Source organism: Ursus arctos, unplaced genomic scaffold (assembly GCF_023065955.2).
Source record: "Ursus arctos isolate Adak ecotype North America unplaced genomic scaffold, UrsArc2.0 scaffold_6, whole genome shotgun sequence".
NCBI classification, from domain to species: Eukaryota; Metazoa; Chordata; class Mammalia; order Carnivora; family Ursidae; genus Ursus; species Ursus arctos.
Genome location: NW_026623078.1, coordinates 49244901 through 49263440, shown reverse-complemented (window position 1 = coordinate 49263440; position 18540 = coordinate 49244901).

Genomic DNA, 18540 nt, shown 5'->3' with positions numbered 1-18540 from the left:
TCGCTCTCAAATGGATAAAATCTTAAAAAAAAAAAAAAAAAAGAATCCTCAGCACAGCGCACTGGTCAGTCAAAGCCCATCAGAGTTGGCTTGTGAGTGTGAACCTTCTTGACCATCCCGAGCTATAGCCTGCCTGCAGAGCTCGGTTAGAAGCAGGGCTGGCTAGGGCTGGGTGACCCAGAACGGTGGCTGAGGCTTCCTTTAACTGCTTTGTTCTAAGGTTAGGATCGGCTCAAAGTTTCAATACCTGAAGATGAATGATTTGGAAAAAAGGAGGTAATTTTTCTTCTGTAACAAGAAGTCTGGCGATGGGAAGTTACAGGCGCTTCAATAGCTCCATGGTGTTGGGGCTCTGGTCCGGACCTGTGCTTCCTCTTCTCTTGGCTTTCCCCTCATGATTCCCCAAATGCACTTAAAGGCGGGCAGGAAGGAGGAGGGGGAGATCTTCTCACATGTCTCTTGACAGAGAGAGACAGCCAGTGAGAGAGGGAACACAAGCAGGGGGAGTGGGAAATGAAGAGGCAGGCTCCCAGCGGAGGAGCCTGATGCGGGGCTTGATCCCAGAATCCCGGGATCACGCCCTGTGTGGAAGGCAGACGCCTAACGACTGAGCCACCCAGGTGCTGCTCACATGTCTCTGTCTTTATCAGGGAAGAAAATCTGCCCGTAGTCTCTGCTGGATCTCAGGAGACCTGAGTCAGGTTCCTTGGGCCAGAAATGGGTCACACTCTTACACTCTATTTCAGGGAAACATAGCGCTGCCATCAAGGAATAAGGAGAGCTCAAGTGGTTAGAATGGACGGGGGATGCTAGTCACCTGCAGGCTCCTTCTTTCTGGAGCGATGTGGCTCTGCCACTGACACACACGTCACATAGTAGTTGGAAGCACCATGCGTGTGCACTGCCCCTGCCCCAGTGCTCCTGGGCACCTCTTTTGACAAGAAAGCTCTACCAGTGCTTGGCGTTCTGTGTCTCATCTCCTCCATTACACCGTAAGTGCTCTTCCCGCTAGGCAATGCCTTTTCGGTTTTCCTGTCTCCCGTAGTACCTCGCTCAGGGTTCACTCAACATTTGATGCATGTGGTTTATAAATGCTACTTGGGCAAATGCAGTAAGTCAATAATCTTTCTAAAATGTAAATTTGATCATGTCAATCACCTGTTCAAAACCTTCAGGAGTAAGGTCCAAAATCCTAAGAAGCTCATAATAGGCCTTCCATGATCTGACCCTACATATTTTTTATTTCAAACTCTTTTATTATGAAAAATTCGATATACATAAAACTTGACAAAGCACAATGATTACCCATGTACTATTTAAGTTCAATGATTTTTAACTTTGTGCCATATGTAGTCTCTCTGTGTATATGTTGTGCCGAACAGTTTGAAAATAAGTTGCTTGGCCCTTCACCCCTAAATACTCAGCATGCATCTCATAAAAAAGGATTTTCTCCTGCGTAAACATAAGACCATCATCACACTGCAGGACACAATTCCCAAACACCATCTAGTATCCAGTCCACATTTAGATTTCTCCATTGTTCCCAAGATTATCTTACAGTATTAGTTTTAAAATCAGGATTGAGGGGCGCCTGGGTGGCACAGCGGTTAAGCGTCTGCCTTCGGCTCAGGGCGTGATCCCGGCGTTACGGGATCGAGCCCCACATCAGGCTCCTATGCTGGGAGCCTGCTTCTTCCTCTCCCACTCCCCCTGCTTGTGTTCCCTCTCTCGCTGGCTGTCTATCTCTGTCAAATAAATAAATAAAATCTTTAAAAAATAAATAAATAAAAAAAATAAAATAAGGATTGAATAGTGTTCAGGCATTCATGTGGTGTTCTCTTCAATCTTTTTAAAACAAAAATAACCCCCTCACTTTTGTCCCCTCATGACATTGACTTTCTGAAGTAGTTACACCAGTTGTCTTATAGGATGTCCCAAATTCCGGATTTGTCTGATTGCATCTTCCTGGTGTCAGTTAACTTTTTCCTCTGTCTCCTGTATTTCTTGTAAACTGAGGATGCAGATGGAATGCCTTTGGCAAGTGTACATAGAAGAGGCTGGTACTTCACAATGTGTCACTTCTGAAGGCACAGTGACAGCTGGTCCCACTGTCATGCTGTTCATTGGCTCACTTGGTTAAGATGGCGATCACCATATTTCTCTCTTCCAATTAGCAGGAAATCTCTGAAATTACTGTTAGGATACTGTTTCCTTAGACTTTCATCACAGGGTTTTAGCAGCCATTGATGACATTTGCCCAAACCCGTTATTTCACTGTGGGTTACAAAATAGTGACTTTCTAATCTTGGCATTTCCTTTACATATGTTATCTGGTATTTTCCTTTGAGGAAGACCTTACCCTCATCATCTAGCAATGAACTATACTTCCTTCTGAAAGGCAGTGTAAATGCTTCATTTATTCCTTTTATTACCTAGTTTCAGAATCAGAAGTTGGTATAATAATTGCCTCTAGTGGTTTCAAATAAGGGCATGTTTTTCTTCTCTTTATTATCACTGTGACTTGTGGGGTTTTACTTATTTAACGTTTTATGATCAATTACCATCATTTCTTCTGTTGGCTACTCAACTGACCCGCATTTTGCTATGAACTTTTACCAGACTCCTCTTGTCCTTGTCCCTGATTTTCTCCCATTGCCCCCCATGTGCTGTGCTGCAGCCAGTGTGAGTCAGTGTGAATCACTTCCGGGTCCCTGGATGCCCACTGTGCTCTTTCACACCCTGAATGTTTGCACAAGCTGTTTGTGTAGGAAGAAAGTGCTTGCAGCCCTTCTCAGATATGGCTCAGACATTCTTATACTGGGTCGTAGTTTTTAATCTGAATTATTCTCTCCCTCCTCTTTATTTCCGCAATATTTTGTCCACACTTCAATTTACAGTACCTATCATGGTGACTTGTTCTTGTCTGTTTATCAGAGACTGTGGGATCCTTGAGGCCACAGAATAATAATGACAAGTAGTATGTCCGAATCATTTTTGTAATCTCATAGTTCAAGGACTTATGCATAGTAGGTGCTCACGAAGCCACTGAACAAGTGAGCAAATGAATGGCCCCTAAAGATTCCTTAAGGCGTCAGTGACAAACTACAGAGAGGCTGGAAGTGCCCAGAAGCAGAGATTGGGACTAATTTCAAGTGAAGGAGAAGCATGAGCTTAATACAAATAGGTTAAGGGTAGGTGGGACTATCACCGGTACAAAGCCTCAGGCAAAAAACTTAGTGGTACCAAATTACTCTTGCAGCATATTGGAAATCCAGTAGGAAAATGGAAGTGAGCAGGGAAGCAAAAGAATCATGTTGGAAATGTACCACGTGTGGTGTGCTTGAGTGATGTTCCACACGTGAGTCTGTAATCAAAAGCAAGAAAAGGAGAAGCTGATGTGATTCTGCCAAGGACTTTTTATCACTCTTTTTTTTTTTTTAAAGATTTTATTTATTTATTTGACAGCACAGACAAGGGGAACAGGAGAGGGAGAAGCAGACTCCCCACTGAGCAGGGAGCCCGATGTGGGACTCGATCCCAGGACCCTGGGATCATGACCTGAGCTGAAGGCAGACATTTAACCGACTGAGCCACCCAGACACCCCTTTCTCTCTTTATATATGGGTATGTACACATAGTGTGGGCTCTCCTAAGAGGTCCCATGAATTCAAAGGACTTAAAAAAATTGGGTTAGAACAGAGACGGTCTGTAAAAGAGGGATATCACTGAAAAGCAAACTGGACAAGTGAAAGCAGCAGACTGGAACCCAGTGAAGGATCTAGCAGAAAGTTAGCTTAAGCTTCAGTAGGAAATAGCCTAAGTCCAGGATCGTTGGGCAAACATGGTCATCAAAGCCCGCTGTTGTTTGCCTGGCGGTGTGGCACGAGACACTTCATGAGAAAATTCAGAACACTTAGGGGGAGAAAGGTACGAGAAAGGGGGAGAAAGGCCTTTGCAACCTAGTAACATTCTGGAGAAGATTACGCTCACAGAGCAGACTGTTCCTCAGGAAGTGAGGGTGTAGGGCCTTGCTGTGTCGTGGAGAGAGCTGTTCAGGTCTGCCCTGAGGCCCCAGCTCTCTGTCAGTGCCACCACTGGCTTATGGAACACTTATTCATGTAGCTAGCACTGATGTGGGGGACACTGTGCTCCCGCCCATTTACGCGGCATTCCCTCAGCAAGAGGCCTTCTCTGACTCCCTGATAAAACGGTACTCCCACCTCCACTATTCACTCTATTCGTTCTCGCAGTTCCTCTTCCTTCACAGGAGTTGTCACAATTTATGAGTTTGTTTCTTCCTCTCTACTATAAACTCTCGAGGATCTTTGTTCATTGTTGACTCCCTTGAGTCCGGGTACATACACATGGACAAATATTTTGGTCTGGTGGAAGCGTTAGTCTTACGAGCCATGGTCTATGAAGACGGCAGTTTGGATGGGCCATATCTTGGAGTTGTCCTATGGCAGAAGCTGTCTCTTCCTAAGTGTGCATTGAGACTCGAAGAATCCATTTTGTGGAGCACATACTGTATGCTGGGCACAGTGCTAGGCACACGTAAACACATCATCACAACAATTCTATTATTATCCTCATTTTCCAGATGAGGGAAAGAGCCCAAGAGAGTTTCGGTAACTTGTTTGATGTTATGTCAGTTGTAATTCCTGGAGCTGGGAGTGGAGCGCCCTGACCACTGTTCTGCCCTGCCTCTCAGGCTGGGGTTTGCAGCTGAGTTGATGAGTGGGACTAACATTGTCTCCTGCCTTCAGAAAAGGGAGGAGGGTGTGTGGCTGAAGATAGACTTCAAGCTCTTTGGGGGGTAGGTATCACTGTGCCCACTCACCAGGGAGTGGGAGCGTGTGTGTGTGTGCGTGTGTATGGGGGGCCACATCTGCATGTGTGCCCAGGGAGGGCATAAGAGTGGCCAACAAGCTAGCTTTGGAATATAGCCTGTAGACCTGTAGACTGCATGCTGCTTGTCCACAGGCCCACAGTGCCCAGAGGCTGCCAGGGCATGTGTGCTCACTCGGATCCCTGCCCACGGAGCGGTGGAGTCCATATTTTGAAGACTCCCAGCTGTGGGTAGCTTGTGGGAAACAGACTCTCTTGGCTTGAAGCAGCTCAGAAGGAGTAGGCCTCTATTAAGGCCCTGAGCAGATGGTGTGACAGGGAGGCTGAGTCACAGAAGGCACCAGGCTCAACAAAAGGCCATCGCAACTACTAGATGAGGGGATTTGTTTGTGTAGAGGCAACACAGAGAGGCCTGCAGGTCATAAACTGTTCTTTGAGCTTCAGCCTCCCACATAGGCAGCTGTCCCTATCTCTTCTCTGGTCTCCAAATAAGAACGATGGTGACAAGTCATTCTTTCTTGACATTCCATAGGGGTATTTCCTTATTCCCAAAAAACTCACTGAACCTTCTACTCCACACAGGGACCGTGGGGAGGGAAAGAAAGACACCTCCTACATGCTAGACTGTAACACATGGAACATATTCACCAGCTTTTGTTTGTGTTTATTTATTATTATTTTTTATAATAAGCTTATGAAGGCTCCGTTATTATCTACATTTTACCGTTAATAATACTGACACTCTGCAAGTTAAGAAACTTTCTCAGTCAGAATTCTTTGGCTCCAAAACTTCTATCCTTTTCATTTTACCATAATTCTCCCTCCTAGAAGAAGAAGGGAGACATGGTTACAACTAATTTTGATGAGTGTGATACGAATCAAATAGAAGGCTTTCAGCTGCAAGTAGCAGAAACCCTGACTAATGGGGACCAAGAGTAAGGGCAGTTATTGTTGCCATAATAAAGAATTTGGAAGCAAGTGGTCCCATGGTGAGTTTAGCTGTTTAGTTGTTTTATCAAGTCCCCAGACTCTTTCCATCTTTCCAGGCCTTCTCTTCTAACATCTTGGCATACACGTAGCAAGGACTTTTTGTCCTCAAACTTGTGTCATGTTCCCAAGATGGCTGCTTTAGTTCCAGGCATCGTATTCTCAGAGACGGTGTCCAAAACAGAAAAGTAGCAAAACAGGCCAGAGGGGCTTCTCCAGTACAACCAGGGAAGAAGATATTTCCTGAAGTCTCTAGTGCACTTTCCTTTACATTTCATTGGCCAGACATGAGTCATAGATTGGATAGATGATAGATGATAGATAGATAGATAGATCGATCGATCCTCCCTTCGACCAATTCCTGGCAAAGGGGACATTACTGCTATGACCCCCGCAGATTAACCAGGACTAGTTCCCCGGGTTGGGCACATTGCCTGCAAGGAAGACGGGGGCATGGCTGTGGGGTCGGCACTTGCCACGTGATAGTAAGGCCGAGGGCTCCGAGGGCTCTGTGGCTGCCATAGCCAGGACAAAATACTTGAGAGAACTGAAGACATTTACTATCTCTTCACAGATTTAGACAGCAGGCTTGTTTCCTTCCCTTTCTGATCTCTGGTATTAGGCACCGTGGTGGGTTGAAAGAACTATAGGATATAGGCTTGTGCGTGCTTTATAATCTAACTGGGGGAGGAGTTAAATACAGTGAACAATTCAAAGCATGAAACAAAAGTTTCACAAAAGCCAGCATATGATCAAATGGTCTCTGGGTCAGAGGGCAATTCAACAGATCCTTCTCGAAAGTATTTTGTGAGTTTCTTTGTTTTACTCATGACTGGATGGAAGCATTTTAGACTCTTTTCAACCAGCGGGATTTATTTTTGTATCCTCTGCTGGTTTTTGTTATTTCCTTCCAAAGAAAATGCATAAATTTTTCAATGATTTGAGGATATTCTGGGCCAAGGAAATTATTTTTAGAGTTCAAATATGATATTGCTGGCCACCCAAAAAAAATATTTGGTGCTTCAGCAAGAGATCTGAACTGGTCATAAACTTATGTACGAGTCCTGGTAGCTTTACTGTATAAGGCTGACATTTTATGATTTTTTTTTCCTTTTGGGGAGGGTTCCCTGTGGAGCTAAGCAGTATTCAAATTAAGCATGAACATTCATTTCAACTTACATTAGAGGCATTTGAATAATGCTTAGCAAAATGCCACAGCAGCCAAAACTTTAATTTGGCCTCTGATTAAAGGCAATCTTCTCAATCTGGCCTCAGTTCCTAGAGTAATCCTTTGAACAGATTAACACAAACACATACTTTGCTGATAATTGTGTGTTGATTCTATAATAAATTGGTTGGGAGTAGTTGTTATCAGTTGAAACCCAAATCCCCAAACGGTGACTCAGAATATGGACTGTCATTCCTCTAGAGTTCCAGCTGGGCAACTTTCCCCACAGCCCAGGCACTTTGCTAAGATCACCATTTGGGAGACGTCCCCCTCAACCTCCTCCCCACCCCCACCCCCCTGCCTTTTTTATTTTTGGACTGTTGTTATAGGATTCTCTTAGAGAAGCTTACCTTAATTTCTCCAGCCTCTTCTTGGTTGGGGGTTGGGATCACACCGGCGTCTCCCTTTTCAGGGACTGTTCTAATAAGAATGGGCGGAAAGTGCTTTGCTACTTCACCGCACCCTGCTGGATACTTTAAATGCTCCCCTGCCCTAGTAGAGCTGAAGCCATGGTGATCCGCGCCAATCTAAAGAGAGATGTTTCTGCCAAACAGTCCTCTATGGGTAGTTCTCTGCCTCTGAGCGCTCCAGTAGCTTCTGGGCCAGTGAGCAATTGAGGAAAATGTGGCTTTCTTGGCTAAAGAAAAAGGGTAAGACACAGATTGCAGAACATGCTTATCTTATGGCTGCCTTCAGGGCCACATTTGAAGGTCTTCAAAACCAAAACTGGAACTTCAGTGGAACCAAGAAAGAGCCGTAGGTATGGGCTGCGGTCTAAGCAAGGCTGACTGGAGTCCCTGGCTTTGCGTACTTGGTGATGATGTCAAATGTTCCAGAACGGTTAATTGCTAAATGTTTACCAGTTAGGTCAGGGGCCAGAGAGTTGGGGGAAAGGTATATAATGGGAGGTTGTACGGTACAGTAGTTAAGACTTGGAATCAGGCATATCTGGGTTCATAGCCAAACTAATTAGTTACTAATTAGTATGTGCCACTTTGGTGGGTGGTTAGCTTCTCTAAGCTCCAGTTTGTTGTTGTTGTTGTTTTTAATCTGTAAAATAGAGACAAAAGTTCTGAGTTAGGTGGAAATCTAAAAACAAGACTCAAATTAATAGAATAAAAAAATTGTTTCAGCATGTACAACTGAAAAGTCCACAGGCAATCTGGGCTTCAGATAGGGCTTGATCCAGGGACTCAAAAGATGTTTTTCTTTACCTCTCAGCTTTTCTTTCCTCTGTATTAACTTCATTCTCAGGCAGGTTTTCCCCTTCTAGTGGCAAGCCTGGTGCACTAGCCCCACAAATGTCACCCTTTCAGCAACCCTAATGAAGAAAATGGTGTTTCTTCCCTTCCACTTCTCCCCTCCTTGTCCTCTTCAAAAAAAACCCGAAAAGTCCTGAGATGGCATCTTTTGGTTCATTGGTCATTATGTACACTTGAATCACTTGCTAAGAATTGGGTTAGTGTCCAGCCCTGGAACCTGGAATGGGGTCAGTCCCACCCAAGCTACAAGGACTGACAATAGAGAAGGGATGATTTTTTTTTTCCAGATGAAAATAAATTATGGTATCAATACCAGAGAAAGAGGGATGGATGCTGGGCAGCAAAACGACAGATGCCCTGAATGGCAGTTCATTCCCGGGTCATCCTCATTAATAAGGAAGTGGGAAGGGCAGGAATAAAAAAACTTGTTTATGAGGATCAAGCGCCAACAACTCCTTATCTCGCCTTTCTTCATGGTATGACAGTCTTTATACTATAGAAATTTGGTCACAGCTTGAATGTGACCTATAACCCATTATGCTTTAAGCTGTCAAGGCAGTAAGCCTTGTTGTTGTTGTTATTATTATTATTATTCACTCAAGGTTTTGGGTTTTTTTCCCCTGTATTCTCTGGCGTGTCTCTTGGCTACAGATAATCCAGGCAGTGACTGCTAACTGTGGGCACGTGAAGCTGGGAGGAACGGGGCCAGCAGCTACTAGTGACATATAGAAAGGGCTCCTTCAGGGTGTGGGGCCTTTCACCTGAGGCTGCTGGGAGCCAGGTGATACTGACTAGTCCCTCAGAGAATCTAGGGATGGGATTCTGGGATTTCCTGGGAGTCACGTGACTTTCCACGTACCTGAGAGAGGTTTGGGAGTTTTTACTCCTCCTTTCCCAGGCCTGCCCTTCATTCCTCCTCTTGGCTCCCATTCCAGGGCTTACATTTCTATAACTCCCTCTTCTCTCCGCAGCAGTCTGTTCCTCTGGGGATGAGCACATGAGTCACCCCTTGTGAGTGTGGGTGGCAGAGGGACACACAGGTGGGCGGGTGACTTCCAACACTGGACGGTGCCCGTTAACAGAAGCACATAAGACTGGCCACACAGATGAAGTCCCTGAGGCTCGGAGAGATGGCAGGATTTACCTAGGACAAAGAGCAGAACAGAAGTCGAGGGAATTTCTGACAACGTGGGGAAGGTTGCTCATGTGAAATGGTCCACAGAAACTTATTATAAGAACATCAGTTGGAGAAAGGGATGAGCTCACTCCTTGGTGGTGGTGATGGGTTCTGTGTCCTTCCCTCTAGGCTGGGCTGTGGTGAGGAATGTGAGACTAAGAGAAAAGGAGGCAGGACATAGAAGGGGCAGGGCTAATTAGGTTGTGGTAGGTGAGTGTCTAGATAATTTCACCCTGGAGTCCAAGGACTTGGGCCTGGGAGCCAAGCGGGGAAAACACGTCCTCCTTCGGCCATCAGACCGAGTGTGGAGGAGATGCTCAGCCTTGGGCCAGAGTGAGAAGCAGGAAGCAGGGAAGCTTGGCTCTAAGGGTGAGGGTTTGGGGTAGAGGAGGCAGAGACCACCCAGAAAGGGGAGCCTTTCTTGTCCCAAGGCGGGAGACCCAGGAGACTGCACGGAATATCTTGGACCTTCGAACGCCTCTGTTTCCATCATCTGTGCTCCAGCGTCGCTCTGTACTTGAGCCAGCTGTGCGAGGACCGGCGTGGGAGGACAGGCTGATGAAGCGATAGGGAGGATGCGGGCCAGTGGAGGAAGCCCAGGCCTCCGGACTGAGGCCTTCAGCGGAGAAGTCTCTTCTTCCTTATGCTGGGTTGCTTGGTGTGGACTGAAGAACGGAATTACAGGATGACCCCCGGAGGTCTCTTTAGCCCTCTGGGGGATGCTCAGCCTGCCCCATGGCTCGGACAGGGTTTGTGTCCTGTTTTCCTGCCCTGCATGAGGGCCGCTGTGAGGTCATCCCCCACCCTCCACCCCTGCCCCTACACACACTTCTAAATCATGAAGCACTCTAGGCTCCGGCCCAGCCTAAAGAAACTATTTGTTCTCTTGAGCTTTATTCTGATTTCCATAGCACCGAAGGGGAAAAAAGTCTGAAACAAGCAAAACCATTTTAAACAACTGGGGGTTTTGTTTTGGTTATTTTGGAAGGATATGTGTTGGGGGGAAGGTGAGGAGGGGGACTTCTTCATCCCTGGAGAATCTAAATCAATGAAAATTAAAAACTGGCTCCCAAGAGGACACTGAAAAATCTCAACCCAGGATAAACTCTGAAAGCGACATTTTCATCCCCCCAAATGAAGGCTTTCTAATGGAGATGTTGGCAGCTCCCGGCTCCACAGCCTGGCCTTGGGCAGTGCTGCAACGTTGTTTATTCGAAGATGAGGACTCAGCCAGGGCGGCCCCTCTTGGGGACTGCGGTCCTGGCCGCGCAGAGCCCTCCCTGTCTCCTGTTTGGGAGCCCCTCCCTCCCACGGAGCCCTTGCTCTCAGCCCCATTGCTCCGGGGCTGCACATCAGTCCTGGGCATCTGCCAGCAGCTCCCTTTGCCTTTGAAGGAAGGTGCTGCTGCTTTCCACCTGCCTCTTTTCAGGGTGGGGGGTGGGGGAGGATTTCCTTTCGGCCTGCATGGGAGGGGACAGCTGTGGGCAGGAAAGGCAAGGGGCCCACTGGACGTTGAAATGAAGGGTGAAGCCACAGGAGGCGCCCATGGGACCTGTCTGCTGGACCCCATGCCTCTTACCCCAGCGGCACTCTACTGCAGGCTGGCAGCTCGCCCCTCTATTGTGCTTGGGTCTGGAGAGAAAGCCATGCTTGGCTGTGTGAGAATGGCAAAGCATGTGTGGGACGAGGCAGGGTGCTAGTGGGGAGTGGGGAAAGGGACAGGGACGGTAGGAGTACTGCCTGGGAGCACTGGCCTTGCAACAAGACAGAAGTGGATTTGAATCTTGGCACCAAGACTTACTGGCTGTGTGACAGCAGCTTGAGTTCTCTGAGGGCCAATTTCTTGATTTTTAGTACAGTGATAATCGTGTTTCCTGTAGATAAAGGCTCAGGACCCCTCCTGCCCCCCGCCCCCAGTCACGTACAACGTGATTTTGAAATTGATGCCTTAGACTCAGACCATAGGCCGTGGTTTATGAAACTCCTAATGCTTCTCCAGAAGTGGGATTATGCTCTGTGGACTCCTTTGACCCAGCTTCTGACTTGCACCAGAGCCCACACTCGAAACTCAGGGGCCTTCAGCACTTTCCACAAAAATCCACTCTTAGCGAGCACTTTGTAAGTCTGGTATACTTTACAGATGATCTGGGACACTGAACAAGCAGCTTCTTGTCTTTTTTCTAGTTCTTTCTACTCCCATCTCTTCACTCTTGTCCTTCAAGGTTGCTCAGAGTTCCAAAGTCTTCTCCCTCTATTTGCAGATTTGGCTTTCCCCACTCCTTGCTCCTCCTAATCCAAACCCAAACTTTTGGAAAAGATTTTATTTACTTATTTGAGAGGGGGAGAGGGGCAGAGGCGGAGGGAGAGGGAGAGACAGACTCCCTGCTGAGCTTGAAGCCGTTATGGGGGGCTTGATCCTAAGACCCTGAGATCAGGACCTGAGCCGAAGCTTAACTGACTGAGCCACCCAGGTGCTCTGCAAATCCAAACTTGTAAGATTGTTCAACAGATCTCACCAGATCTAAATGTCTTTGAAAGCAGTGGAATAGCAAATAACAAATCTACCCTGAAAGACTGCCTATTTCATAACATTTTCGTGAGTTCTAAGTAAGGTGAAGTAATGGATTCGCTTACCGGGAAGTGACAAGTGTCGAACTGAAACCCCAGATGGGTTGGGGTCTGCTGTGTTATCCCAATATCTGTTTCCCTTGTTTGCCAGAATTGCGCCTTTAACTGTTAGCTGGGGAATGAGGCCCCAGAAGAAAGGCACCACTTCCCAGCATCCCTTGCAGATAGATGTGATTGTGTGATGCGATTTTGTTCCTTGGGATCCAGGAACCTTCCTTAAAGTCAGTCGGTGCCCCCTCTTTACTCCACTCATCCTTACCCCTTCCTCTGTCCTGCCACCTGTCACGCAGATGTGACCTGCGTCCCAGGGATGATGGAGCTGTGAGCTGGAAGGATCCTGCGGAGTCGCCATACTACCGGTCCTGGATGGGTTTGCTCGGTGTTTTTATGTGTGAAGGAGCGCTGGTTAAGCCACCACTGCTTTGGGTTCCTGTTTCTTGTAGCTGAACCCTGTCCTCTCTGAGGCAGTAGATTCACGGCTCCAAGCCCAGCACTGCCCCCCCATGGGCTGCCACAGGGGTAGTGGGCCACAGCGGGGAGTCTGGGGGCAGTGTGCACTGACAGCAAGGTTACTGAAGCAAGGCCTCCAAGCATTCTGGGGAGCATTCTGGATGCGCCCGCGTTCTGCCCTCCGCCTGGCTTCCAGAGTTTATTAGGAAGCAGACAGCCTGCCATTTACAGAGTGTGAGGTCTGTCTTGAGTGCTGCACACTGTGGTGCCCCCAGCCCCCACATCCTAGGCACCGCTACACAGGCCCCCAGGAAAGGGTCTCTGTGCCTATCATCCTCACAGTGCTCGGAACTACAGCCTACGAACCCTATTCATGAGACGTCATGCTTCTGTAGGATACAGAAGTATTCCGGGGCAACTTTCCTGCTGTGTCTAAACCACTTACCAGAGAGAGAGTGAATCACACTCTCTGCAGTTGAAATGGGCCTCCCGCCCAGAGGGGTAGAGATTACAAGGCAGTAGGATTTGCCGAAAGGAGCCCAGACTTTGGCACCTGCAGTCCTGACTTTCAGGTTCTGAATGTTGGGTATTGAGAAGCCTCAGGCTCTTTGCAGCAGGTTGGACTTCTGGAAGCAGACACGGAGATGGAGTTTAGGTTCCAGGATGTTTATTGTGGACCAAAACGTGTGTGACCTGGAAGGGGAGGGAACAGAATTGGATAGGGGAGAGGGTGATCAGCAACCCCCCCTGGGAGGTTCTGGAGCACAGGCAGCCCATCAGAGCTGTCCTAGCCTGGGATGGAAGGCCTGGGCCTTTGTGTCCCTGCCCCTATCCGTTGTACGTGGGCTGCCCAGAAAGGAAGGGCATGCCCTTTGATGAAGCAACAGTCTGCAGGAAGGCACACCGGGAAGGAGCTGGCAGCCACAGGCAGTGAGTCTTTCCCCGAAGGGGGGTCTGGGCAGTGCATCTCCTGCTCCGCCACATTTTTCCTCTGCGAAATGGGGCTAATAACAGTACCAGCCTCGAGGGCTGAAGTTCGATAATGGGTGTGCGTAGCCTTTGTAAACTGACAGCAGCTCTTTATGGGCACCAGGGCACGCCCCCTGCCAGGCAGGCCTGGGGGTAGGAGCTCTCCCTAGTGGAGCTGCCCTCGGAGAAAGGCTTGGGTAAAGCTGACACCAGCCCTTTCTGATAGGATGAACCCTCTGGGAATGTCAGGAGTGGGAAATCCAGAGCTGTCCAAGTTGAGTGCTGGGAAGCCCATCCTTCTATCAAGTCTCCGGGGCTCCTGCACGCAGCTGTTCCACATTAAATGGCAATCTGGGTTCAGAGCAAGACGGCTTCTTCTGATCAAGACCCGTGCGTGACATTAGATATGGAGAAGTCCAGAAAAAGAGGAATGCTAAAGAAATCTGAGTTTTGGAGTGCCTGGGTGGCTCAGTCGGTTAAGCATCTGCCTTCAGCTCGGGTCATGATTCCAGGGTCCTGCGATCGAGTCCTGTGTCGGGCTCCTTGCTCAGCGGGGAGTCTGTTTCTCCCTCTGCCTCCCTCCCCCTTCTTGTGCTCTTTCTCTCTCTGTCAAATAAATAAATACAATCTTTTTCTTTTCTTTTTTTTTTTTTTAAAGAAAGCAAGCAGAGTTTCACTCCATTTGGAGATGTCTGAATATATTGAAGGCTCACATCTCCCCACTCTGAAGCCATGCATAAGAAGGCCCCAGTTTTCTGCTCTGAGTCAGGAGCTAAGAGGCATTTCAGGCCAGAGCCTGAGTTGGGGTAGATGAAGAGAAGGATACCCATAGAGACTGTCACAGTGATGACCCCAAGGAGTCACGCCTCCTGGTGGTCATGTGCTTGCCTGGTTCTCTCGCTCATTGGCTCCGGGCTTGGCCATGTGACTTGTTGTGGCCAATGGGACGTCAGCAAATATAAGACAGGCAAGAGGCTTAGTAAGTGCTTGAGCGCTGGGCGTTCCTGAGGTTTGGACTGCGCTCCTCGAGGGTGAAAGCCGGGCTGGGAGGAGAGGCCCTGCCCTCCCAGGCAGCCCTCCCGCTGAATGGAGCCCTGGTGAAGCCTGTAGTGCTGCCCAGCTGTCCCACAGGATCATGAGAAATAATAAATTTTTGTTATTATAATTTTGTGAATTGACATTAAATTCACATAACATAAAATTAACCATTTTAAAGAGTACAATTCAGAGGCATCTCGTATATTCACTGTGTTTTGCAACCACACCCCTTTCTAGTTCCAGAACCCCAAAAGCATCACCCCAAAAGCAAACCCTGTCCCCATCAAGCAGTCCTGCCCCTTCCCTCCTTTCCTCTCGCTCCTGGCAACCACCAATCTGCTTTCTGTCTCTATGGAGACAGACCTTTCTCAACTGGGTTTTCATTTAGCATAAGGTATTCATCCACGTGGTGGCAGGTATCAGGACTTCGTTTCATTTTGTACTCCCACAAACAGTTGCAGGCCAACGTTCACAGCAGCACAATTCGCAATAGCCCAAAGGAGAAAACAGCCCAAATGTCTATCAGCCAATGAATGGAGAACTAGAATGTGGCATATACATACAACAGAATATAATTCAGCCAGAGTTACTGTTATTCAGCCCTAAATTACTGTTATTTTAAGCCATTAGGTTTGGGGAAGGTAACAGATAACTGGTAGAGTTTTTCAGGTGATTGAGGTAAGAAGAGCCATCAATTCCTACATGGTGTCCGCGTGCCATGTGTTACATGAAGCACTTTGCAGGCATCATGCTCTGATTTTCACAGGAACCCTCAGTTTAGGTATTACTATCGACCCCATTTTACAAATGGGGAAACTGAGACATTAAACAATTTGCCCAATTTAACCCAGTTGATTTGATTCCAGAGCTCATGCTTTATCTACTCATTGCACACAATCCAGCCCTAAATAAGAGGCCTGCTCTGGTAGCTGGAAGGGCAGGAGCCCACAGCAGCCTGTGGTTTTGCTGTGAAAGAAATACTGCTGTCTGTTTTCTCTACAATTCCTAATGAATATCACGGGGAGAAATGATCGACAGAAACGAAAGCTGATGGCGGTTTAAAATCTGTACAATGTGTAATTCTAATCTGTGAAGCCTGATTTGGGAACAACTGAACTTTGTAGAAATAATGTCTGCAACGTAAATGTTCAAGGGCAGAAGTTACAATCTTAGTATTCGGTATAAACAAAGCACCCTGATCAATGGCCAAAGCTTTATTGTGAAATTTGCATGGGAAAGAAGTAATCCCAATGAAAATAACTTCTGTGAAATTCAGTACCAATAAAAGTGGAAAGAATTGTAAAGGATTTAACTGGGCTATTTAAAAAAATTGATTAAGGAATTAAATTGACTTAATGGAGTTTGTTCAAGAAAGTACTTTCAGTACAAAAATGTATTCATGACTATATAATTGTGGTTTAAATGGAGTACTCTTAGGAGTCAAAATATCCTCAGGACAGAACATCTTTCTGAGTCAAAACATCTTATAATTTTATTTTTGAGTATAGTTGGCACACCATGTTAAAACATTATTTATCTTTCTTAATGATTCTTTGAAGAGTGTAAAACGCTGTTAAGGCACCCCTCAATAAAGCTATTTTTAAAGAAAAGACTAAAAGACTAAAGAAAAGAAAAATATATTTATTTAAAAAAAATAAAATGCTGTTAAGGGACGAATGTAGGTCACTCTGGGATGCCAGGACAGATTCTAAGGCCCTTCGGAAAGTAAGTACATTGGGATTTACTCAGGCCCCCAGATACTGGGGTTACTTGCAGTGCAGGGTGAGATGCTGAAGACTTCCCTGGGGAGTCAGGAATTCACCCAGTGCAGGTGAAGGTCAAGCACTGGTGTCCCTCTTGGGACACAGGTTCTGGGCAGGGACGGGAGTGGCACAGAGAGAAGCCACTTGAGTAACCTTGTGGCCCACTGTTTAGGGAACGTAGTGTGAATTCTCCATAAGAGGGAGCCTTAATCCTTAAAAGAGAAAAAAGAGCAGCAACTCTCTGGGGTGTGGTCATCTCAGGTAACCATGGAACCTCAAACAGCAGAAATGTGAACCCAGCAGCAATATCGATTTGGGAGCCGCGATATGGGAGGAGGAGTTACTTGGGATTCACTAGAAAAAGATTTGGGGCTGGCTGGGGTAGTGTGGGGACGTGGGGAGGCAGTGCAGGCCTGTTTATACAAGAGTCCTTACATCTAGGCCTACAAGCTTTTCAGATTTCGTAAAAATATGTATCAGCTGTAAAAATATCCAGAAAACTTCAAAGCTAAAATGAATAAATGAAGAAATGTATGTAAAATGTAACATTAGGTCATCTAATAATGGATTACATGTAGTTCTCATATAGTTGTAATAAATACAAAGTTTGGATCATAAAAATAATTTATTCTTCTTACACTCAAATTTGAGAAAATCAAACATCCTTTCAAAAAGTTATAGCAAAATAATACATAATATAAATAATAATATTATATATATATATATAAACTGTATATGTGACTCACTTTCTCTTCTTTCTTTATCTATCTATCCACGAAAGCTGTGGGTATGTTTTAATGTATCTTACGTGATGAAGGGAGAGTCTAGGGCCTACAAGGTCTTCCTATGACATGAGAGGGGGTGAGGTAAGGGTTGTTAGCCTGTTCACAAAATTGAGCGTGGTCTGGAGCTGGTGACCTTGTCAATTAGCCCAAGAGCTTGATTTTTCTTTTCTTTTCTTTTTTTAAAATGATTTTATTTATTTATTTGAGAGAGAGTGCACACAAGAGTGGCTGGCTGGTGGAATCAAGAGTCCTTGATCCCAGGACCCTAAGATCATGACCTGAGCAGAAAGCAGACGCTTAACTGACTGAGCCACCCAGGCACCCCAAAGCTTGATTTTTCTTGAGGCTGGTGTGGCCTAGGAAAAGAATTGTATATAATATTCTTAGAATTTGAGCAGAAAAAATACTGAGTACACAGGAAACAAATAGATCTAGGTTTAAGATTAAGAATGTAGATTGTGGTTCAATAATGTACTAGGTGCCAAGTGGGGTTAAAAATAAAACGCCCAAACCCCAGCTTGGGGCTGTCCTGTGAATGGAGCCCTTTGGCGTTGTACAATATGGCGGCCCCACCACATCCCTTGGATTCACAGAAACATGGAGAGCAGGTTAGACCTGGAGAGATTGTTCCTCTGCATTCCTTTCAATGGGATCCTACTCAAGACACAATGGATGTGTAGTCATCACAAGGAAAAGGAAAAAGATATTCTCTGCAGAGAGGAAACCCCCAGACTGAGCCCTAAAAAACCAGCATGTCTAATTCCTTCCTTGCAGGACTGAGGCCTGGAGCCTTGGAGATGACACAGCTCTCTCTGTTCCTAGAGAAGCTGAACAGGTCGGGCAGCTGGCCATGGGCCGAGCAGACAGATTGAAATGCAGGGAGCCCTAATTTGTCAGGAATCCCTGAAACCCCTACTGTCACCGGCCATTACTAACGTTCTAGAGTCTTTCTTTACAGGGGACCTCTCACTCCGGAACACATCCATAAACTGAATGCCTTTGTTTTTTAAGGGGAGGGAGCGTATGTCAAGAGTGACTGTGGTAGATCCTGGCTCTCTGAGCACCGCACACTGTCACTGTTCGTCTTGCCAAAAGCCAGCCCGTTGGTCTCTGCAGAGAACACAATTAACGAGGGCAACTTCACTTTTTGGAGAGAACTTGAAAGCTCTCCTGATTCCCAGTCTCACTGCTGATTCCCTTGAAACAAGAACCTCTCCTTTTGATGCTTTAGAAACCAAATGGATACCAGAAACACTTCCCTGGTGGGTGTCGAGAAATGGATCCTTCACAAACACCACCCTTCCCAAATTCAGGGTGAGCTTGGGTGGACTGCACTTGGCCGGTGTGTCCTTGTGAGTAATCCCGCAGCCGCTCATAGGGCACTGGTGGGAATTTGAATACAAGG